Raw genomic sequence first — 9,274 nt, forward strand, 5'->3', positions numbered from 1 at the left:
AACCTATGGCTGAGGCATAGGGGATGACACTCATCTCTTCTATCTCTACTGCCGTGGTCGGACATTGAGCTGAGCTCAATTTCACACCTTGCAAAATAGGCAAGAACCCTTTCTTGGACTGATCCATTTTGAACTTCTTCAAAATCTTATCAAGATATGTGCTTTGTGAAAGACCTATGAGGCGTCTCGATCTATCCCCTCTATGGTCGGACATTGAGTTGTGCTCTCATTTTCTTGAGATAGACATTCGTGAGGGTGATACGGAGTTGCCTCCTGCATATTTAGATTATGACTCTATGGCTTCGCACCAGTTTGTCGAGAGGCCTGAATCACCTCTCTTATATCGTTTAATTTTTGATAAACGACGTGTTTTCCGTATTACTCTCCCTGCTCCTGCCTTCTTCGATTCACAGACAAAAAGAAGATATGTTATTACCAGAGAGGAGTCAGAAGAGTATGAGAGGAGAGCGGAGGCAGCTTGACTCCACGCTGTAGGTCAGCAGGCGATAACCGTTGCACATCAGTATGACCCCAACTATTCTTCGTCGCAGTACGACCCCAGCTACATTTACGGGTATCTGCCAGGCTATCCCTGGCAATAGACCAACTTAGGCCAAAAGCCTAAGCTTGGGGGAGTACGTATTTCTCACCGACATTACATTTATGTTCACACACACTCATTGCTAGATGTCGGTGCTCATACTTTTTCACTGTAATATCCATGCTAGTTTATTTTCTTTTTCTTGCTTTCTTCTTGTGTGTTTGTTAAACCTTAAGAAAAACCAAAAAATTAGTAGTAGTTTATTTTTCTGCTGTAGTAGTAATAATTAAAAAGAAAACCCAAAAATATTTCCCGTTCTTCTTTTGCTTGTTGGGAGCTTTCCCGTGTAAATAGTTTTATTTCTTTTCTTTTCTTTGGGGGTCAGTAGGAGAAGACCATAATTAAATTGTTGAAGTGGCTCTTATATGCATTATTGTTGATTTAACCAAGAGCCCATATTGCCTTGTCTTCTCTTGTTTATTGAATGCTCACAGATTCTAGCTTAGTCCAATGCACGTACACTCTTATTATTATTCACACCGTTCGGTCGTGTAAGTGAAAGGCAATTATGGTGATATATGATGGACTGACTGAGATGAGAAAAGCTGGTATGAACTCGACCTCTTTTGTTTTTGTAAATATGATGAGTCCCTCATTCTTAATTTAGCTTATTATGAATAAACATGTTTGCAATGACAATTAGAGATCATAGTTGCTTGTGCCATGCTTGATTAGCTATGAGTTATAATGATTTACCTTATATGCCAACATGCTATTGAGATGGTTATGATGTGGTATGATGGGGTGGTATCCTCCTTTGAATGATTTAAGTGACTTGACTTGGCACATGTTCACGCATGTAGTTGAAACAAAATCAACATAGCCTTCACGATATTTATGTTCATGGTGGATTATATCCTACTCATGCTTGCATCCAATGTTTATTAATTTTAATGCATGTACATGGCTGTTGTCGCTCTCTAGTTGGTCGCTTCTCAGTCTTTTGCTAGCCTTCACTTGTACTAAGTGGGAATACTGCTTGTGCATCCAATCCCTTAAACCCCAAAGTTATTCCAGATGAGTCCACTATACCTTCCTATATGCGGTATCTACCTGCCGTTCCAAGTAAATTTGTATATGCCAAACTCTAAACCTTCAAATAATCATTCTATTTTGTATGCTCGAATAGCTCATGTATCAACTAAGGTTGTCCTTATCTTCCGTGTTAGGCGGGTTATTCTCAAGAGGAGTGGACTCCGCTCCTCACTCACGAGAAAATGGCTGGTCAACGGGATGCCTAGTCCCATGCTTTATGCAAACTAAATCAAAATTAATTGCAAACAAAACTCCCCATGGGACCTGATGTATGTTGGAGGCACTTGTTGTTTCGAGCAAGCCATGGATTGATGCTTGCTGGTGGAGGGGAGTATAAACTTTACCATTCTGTTTGGGAACCGCCGATAATGTGTTTAGCATGGAAGATATCGCCATCTCTTAATTGTTACGTTGACAATGAAAGTATACCGCTCAAAATGCAATTTATCTCTATTTCAAAACCGAGCTCTGGCACCTCTACAAATCCCTACTTCCCTCTGCGAAGGGCCTATCCATTTACTTTTATGTTGAGTCATCACCCTCTTATTAAAAAGCACTAGCTGGAGAGCACAGCCGTCATTTGCATTCATCACTGTTAATTTATATTGGGTATGACTATGATTGGATCTCTTTTACCATGAATTACAATGTCTAGTCAGTCCTTGATCTTTAAAGGTGCTCTGCATTTATGTTTTGCGGTCTCAGAAAGGGCTAGCGAGATACCATCTTGTTATATCATATTATGATTGTTTTGAGAAAGTGTTGTCATCTGAGATTTATTATTATGGCTTGCTAGTTGATCATGTTATTGATATGAGTAATCATGAGACCTGAGAATTATTGCAAATGTGGTTAGTTATAATCTTTGCTAGAAACTTGAATACTGGCTTGACATAGTTACAAGAACAAGAGCAAACAGAGTTTGTAAAAGTTTTTCTTTCTTTCTTTCAGTTTGTCAACTGAATTGCTTGAGGACAAGCAAGGGTTTAAGCTTGGGGGAGTTGATACGTCTCCTTTGTATCTACTTTTCCAAACACTTTTGCCCTTGTTTTGGACTCTAACTTGTATGATTTGAATGGAACTAACCCGGACTGACGCTGTTTTCAGCAGAATTGCCATGGTGTTGTTTTATGTGCAGAAAACAAATATTCTCGGAATGACCTGAAACTCCACGGAACATCTTAGAAAAAATAATAATAAATCCTCGCCAAAGATGAAGACCAGGGGGCCCACTCTCTGTCCGCGAGAGTGGGGGGCGCCCCCCCCCCCCCAGGGTGCGCCCCCTACCTCGTGGGCCCCCTGGATGCCCTTCGATGCCAACTCCAACTCTATATATTTGCTTTCAGAGAGAGAAAAATCAGAGAGAAGAAATCATCGCATTTTACGATACGGAGCTGCCGCCAAGCCCTAAAACCTCTCGGGGGGGGGGCTGATCTGGAGTCCGTTCGGGGCTCCGAAGAGGGGGATTCGTCGCCGTCGTTATCATCAACCATCCTCCATCACCAATTTCATGATGCTCACCGCCGTGCGTGAGTAATTCCATCGTAGGCTTGCTGGACGGTGATGGGTTGGATGAGATTTATCATGTAATTGAGTTAGTTTTGTTAGGGTTTGATCCCTAGTATCCACTATGTTCTGAGATTGATGTTTCTATGACTTTGCTTTGCTTAATGCTTGTCACTAGGGCCCGAGTGCCATGATTTCAGATCTGAACCTATTATGTTTTCATGAATATATGTGAGTTCTTGATCCTATCTTGCAAGTCTATAGTCACCTACTATGTGTTATGATCCGGCAACCCCGAAGTGACAATAATCGGGACCACTCCCGGTGATGACCATAGTTTGAGGAGTTCATGTATTCACTATGTGCTAATGCTTTGTTCCGGTTCTCTATTAAAAGGAGGCCTTAATATCCCTTAGTTTCCAATAGGACCCCGCTGCCACGGGAGGGTAGGACAAAAGATGTCATGCAAGTTCTTTTCCATAAGCATGTATGACTATATACGGAATACATGCCTACATTACATTGATGAATTGGAGCTAGTTCTGTGTCCCCCTATGTTATGACTGTTACATGATGAACCGCATCCGGCATAATTATCCATCACTGATCCGGTGCCTACGAGTTTTCCATATACTGGTTTACGCTTATTTACTTTCCCGCTGCTACTGTTACAATAACTACAAAATACCAAAAACATTACTTTTGCTGTCTTTACTTTTGTTGCCGCTACCACCACTATCATATTACTTTGCTACTAAACACTTTGCTGCAGATACTAAGTTTCTAGGTGTGGTTGAATTGACAACTCAGCTGCTAATACTTGAGAATATTCTTTGGCTCCCCTTGTCTCGAATCAATAAATTTGGGTTGAATACTCTACCCTCGAAAGCTATTGCGATCCCCTATACTTGTGGGTTATCAATTGACAACCCCTTTTACACACGGGTTTGCGAGTAGTTGTTATTTTTGTGCATGTGTTGCTTACGTTGTGTTGCTTAGTTCTCCTACAGGTTCGATAACCTTGGTTTCACATCTGAGGGAAATACCTACCGCCGTTGTGCTGCATCATCCTTCCTCTTTGGGGAAATATCGACGTAGCTTCAAGCGACATCAAGCTGCAAGATGGAGGAGAATAGTTCTGTCAGTGAACACATACTGAGAATGTCTGGGTATCATAACCACTTGACTCAGCTGTGAGTTAATCTTCCTCATGATAGTGTCATTGATAGAGTTCTTTAATCACTGCCACCAAGCTATAAAAGGCTTCGTGATGAACTATAATATGCATGTGATGGAAAAGACAATTCTCAAGCTCTTCGCAATGCTAAAGGCTGCGGAGGTAGAAATCAAGAAGGACCATCAAGTGTTGATGGTTAACAAGACCACTTGTTTCAAGAAAAAGGGTAAAGGGAAGAAAGGGAACTTCAAGAAGAATAGCAAGCAAGTTGCTGCTCAAGGGAAGAAGCCCAAGTGTGGACCTAAGCCTGAAATTGAGTGATTCTACTGCAAAGGGACTGGTCACTGGAAGCGGAACTGCCCCAAGTATTTGGCGGATAAGAAGGATGGCAAAGTGAAAGGTATATTTGATATACATGTTATTGATGTGTACCTTACTAATGCTCATAGTAGCGCCTGGATATTTGATACTGGTTATGTTGCTCATATTTGCAACTCGAAACAGGGGCTACAGATTAAACGAAGATTGGCTAAGGACGAGGTGACGGTGTGCGTCGAAAATGGTTCCAATGTCGATGTGATCGCCGTTGGCACGCTACCTCTACATCTACCTTCGGGATTAGTTTTAGACCTGAATAATTGTTATTTGGTGCCAGCGTTGAGCATGAACATTATATATGGATCTTGTTTGATGCGAGACGGATATTCGTTTAAATCAGAGAATAATGGTTGTTCTATTTATATGAGTAATATCTTTTATGGTCATGCACCCTTGATCAGTGGTCTATTTTTGTTGAATCTCGATCGTAGTGATACACATAATATTGAAGCCAAAAGATGCAAAGTTAATAATGATAGTGCAACTTATTTGTGGCACTGCCGTTTAGGTCATATTGGTGTAAATCGCATGAAGAAACTCCATGCTGATGGGCTTTTGGAATCACTTGATGCTTGCGAACCATGCCTCATGGGCAAGATGACTAAGACTCCATTCTCCGGAACAATGGAGCGAGCCACTGACTTATTGGAAATAATACATACTGGTGTATGCGGTCCGATGAGTGTTGAGGCTCGCGGCGGGTATCGTTATTTTCTGACCTTCATAGATGATTTGAGCAGATATGGGTATATCTATTTAATGAAACATAAGTCTGAAACATTTGAAAAGTTCAAAGAATTTCAGAGTGAAGTGGAAAATCATCGTAACAAGAAAAAAAAAGTTTCTACGATGTGATCGTGGAGGTGAATATGTGAGTTACGAGTTTGGTCTTCATTTGAAACAATGTGGAATAGTTTCGCAACTCACGCCACCTAGAACACCACAGCGTAATGGTGTGTCCGAAGTCGTAACTGTACTTTATTAGATATGGTGTGATCTATGATGTCTCTTACCGATTTACCACTATCGTTTTGGGGTTATGCTTTAGAGACGTCCGCATTCACGTTAAATAGGGCACCATCTAAATCCGTTGAGACAACACCATATGAACTATGGTTTAGAAAGAAACCTAAGCTGTCGTTTCTTAAAGTTTGGGGATGCAATACTTAGTGAAAAACTTCAACCTGATAAGCTCAAACCCAAATCAGAGAAATGTGTCTTCATAGGATACCCAAAAGAAACTGTTGGGTACACCTTGTATCATAGATCTGAAGGCAAGATATTCGTTGTTAAAAATGGATCCTTTCTAGAGAAGGAGTTTCTCTCGAAAGAAGTGAGTGGGAGGAAAGTAGAACTTGATGAAGTAATTGTACCTTCTCCCGAATTGGAAATTAGTTTGTCACGGAAATAAGTTCTAGTGATGCCTACACCAATTAGTGAAGAAGTTAATGATGATGATCATGAAACTTCAGATCAAGTTACTACCGAACCTCGTATGTCAACCAGAGTACGGTCCGCACCAAAGTGGTACGATAATCCTATTCTGGAAGTCATGTTACTAGACCATGACGAACCTATGAACTATGAGGAAGCGATGATGAGCCCAGATTCCGCGAAATGGCTTGAGGCCATGAAATCTGAGATGGGATCCATGTATGAAAACAAAGTATAGACTTTGGTTGACTTGCCCAATGATCGGCAAGCCATAGAGAATAAATGGATCTTTAAGAAGAAGACTGACGCTAACGGTAATGTTACTGTTTAGAAAGCTCGACTTGTTGCGAAAGATTTTCGACAAGTTCAAGGAGTTGACTACAATGAGACCTTCTCACCCGTAGCGATGCTTAAGTCTGTCTGAATCATGTTAGCAATTGCCGCATTTTATGATTATGAAATTTGGCAAATGGATGTCAAAACTTCATTCCTTAATGGATTTCTTAAAGAGGAGTTGTATATCATGCAACCAGAAGGTTTTGTCGATCGTAAAGGTGCTAACAAAGTGTGCAAGCTCCAGCGATCCATTTATGGACTGGTGCAAGCCTCTCGGAGTTGGAATATATGCTTTGATAGTGTGATCAAAGCATATGGTTTTATACAGACTTTTGGAGAAGCCTGTATTTAAAAGAAAGTGAGTGGGAGCTCTGTAGCATTTCTAATATTATATGTGGATGACATATTGTTGATTGGAAATAATACAGAATTTCTGGATAGCATAAAAGGATACTTGAATAAGAATTTTTCAAGGAAATACCTCGGTGAAGTTGCTTATATATTGGGCATCAAGATCTATAGAGATAGATCAAGACGCTTAATTGGACTTTCACAAATCACATACCTTGATAAAGTTCTGAAGAAGTTCAAAATGGATCAGTCAAAGAAAGCGTTCTTGCTTGTGTTACAGGGTGTGAAGTTGAGTCAGACTCAATGCCCGACCACTGCAGAAGATAGAGAGAAAATGAAAGTCATTCCCTATGCCTCAGCCATAGGTTCTATCATGTATGCAATGCTGTGTACCAGACCTGATGTGTGCCTTGCTATAAATTTAGCAGGGAGGTACCAAAGTAATCCAGGAGTGGATCACTAGACAGTGGTCAAGAACATCCTGAAATACCTAAAAAGGACTAAGGATATGTTTCTCACTTATGGAGGTGACAAAGAGCTTGTCGTAAATGGTTACATCGATGCAAGCTTTGACACTGATCCGGATGACTCTAAGTCACAAAACGGATACGTATTTATATTGTATGGTGGAGCTATCAGTTGGTGCAGTTCCAAGCAGAGCATCATGGCAAGATCTACGTGTGAAGCGGAGTACATAGCTGCTTCGGAAGCAGCAAATGAAGGAGTCTTGATGAAAGAGTTCATATCCGATCTAGGTGTAATACCTAGTGCATCGGGTCCAATGAAAATCTTTTGTGACAATACTGGAGCAATTGCCTTAATGAAGAAATCCAGATTTCACAAGAGAACCAAACACATCAAGAGACGCTCCAACTCCATCCGTGATCAAGTCAAGGAGGGAGACATAGAAATTTGCAAAATACATATGGATCTGAATGTTGCAGACCCGTTGACTAAGTCTCTTCCACAAGCAAAACATGATCATCACCAAGACTCCATCGGTCTTAGAATCATTACTATGTAATCTAGATTATTGACTCTAGTGCAAGTGGGAGACTGAAGGAAATATGCCCTAGAGGCAATAATAAAGTTGTTATTTATATTTCCTTATATCATGATACAAACAAAGTAATGTTTGTTTGCAAGTATTAGTAAAAGTGTTTACTATGCATTTGACTATTGGGAAAGGGATCCAGAAGAACGCCTGTCATATAATGAAAGGTGAATAAAACAACAACTTAAAGAGAAAGGAAGTGTCCAAAGGGTGTTAGTATGACTTACACGCCTAGGAAGTCCGGGGCTAACGCCACTCTTAAGTTGGGTGCTTCTTTTGAGAGTAGGAGAAATACTAAAAGTTAAATTGTTAGAAGTTTAAAGGAAGAAAGAAAGATGACTGGAATATCCAGCTCATGTATGAATGTCATACAAGTTTTTGATGTATAGTAGGCTGGTCAAAGATATAGTTCTTGGGAATTATGGTTAAACATGTTAATCCCTAATTCTTGGGTATTGTGAGTTAATCACAAAGATACCCGCTCGATTGCATGTTGTTGCGAATCAATGTAAGAGCTACTATGGCCTAAAAAGACTAGCCAGAAATGAGGTTAAGGTATACACAGGGAACATAGTAAATGTTACTATACCTTCCATCGGTGTATTGCCATCTGTATTTATTTTCATAATTCATTTAGAGTTTTACAAACTCTAGCCCATTGCATAAGGTATCTTGCAAGAAGGTTGTTCATAAGAGAACTTTTTATGTTCGATGTTATGAATAACACAAGGGCCATACTTTCATTATGAATGAGATGTATGTTATGAATATTGATAATAATACAATACCTCTGGGTTTACTTTCATAATTCATTTTAGAGTTTCATACACTCTAGCCCATTGCACAATGTTTGTTGCAAAATAGTTGTTCATAAAACCAACAATTGTTGTTAAGTATTATGAATAACATGAAGGGCCATGCTTCCATCCAAGATGGGATGTATGTTATGAATATTGATGGTAATATGATACATCCATAACGCTGACGCTAAATGTCGCGAGACTATGAGAATACCACACATGTGTGGCACTGCATTTAGTCACATTGGAGAAACCCGCATGGAAAAATTCCATTATGATGGATTTTGAAGTCGTTTGATTTTGAATCATCTGACACTTGCAACTTTCCTCCAAAAAGTGAAGTGACTGAAATACCATTCACAGGCCATAAGGAACGAGCAACAAACTTATTGGTGATCATACATTTTGATGTGTGTAGTTCAATAAATGTTGTTGCAAGTGGTGGGTTTATTTATCTTCAGAAATGACTCAAGTAGATATATAGATATTTACTTGATAAGACGTAAGTCTGGATCTTTTGAAATCATTCGAAAGGTTTTCAAAAATGAAGTAGAAGTTATTGTAACAAGAAAATTATGCTTCTGCAATTTGATTGCACAAAG

The sequence above is a fragment of the Triticum aestivum genome, chromosome 1A, assembly GCF_018294505.1.
Source record: "Triticum aestivum cultivar Chinese Spring chromosome 1A, IWGSC CS RefSeq v2.1, whole genome shotgun sequence".
Lineage (NCBI taxonomy): Eukaryota > Viridiplantae > Streptophyta > Magnoliopsida > Poales > Poaceae > Triticum > Triticum aestivum.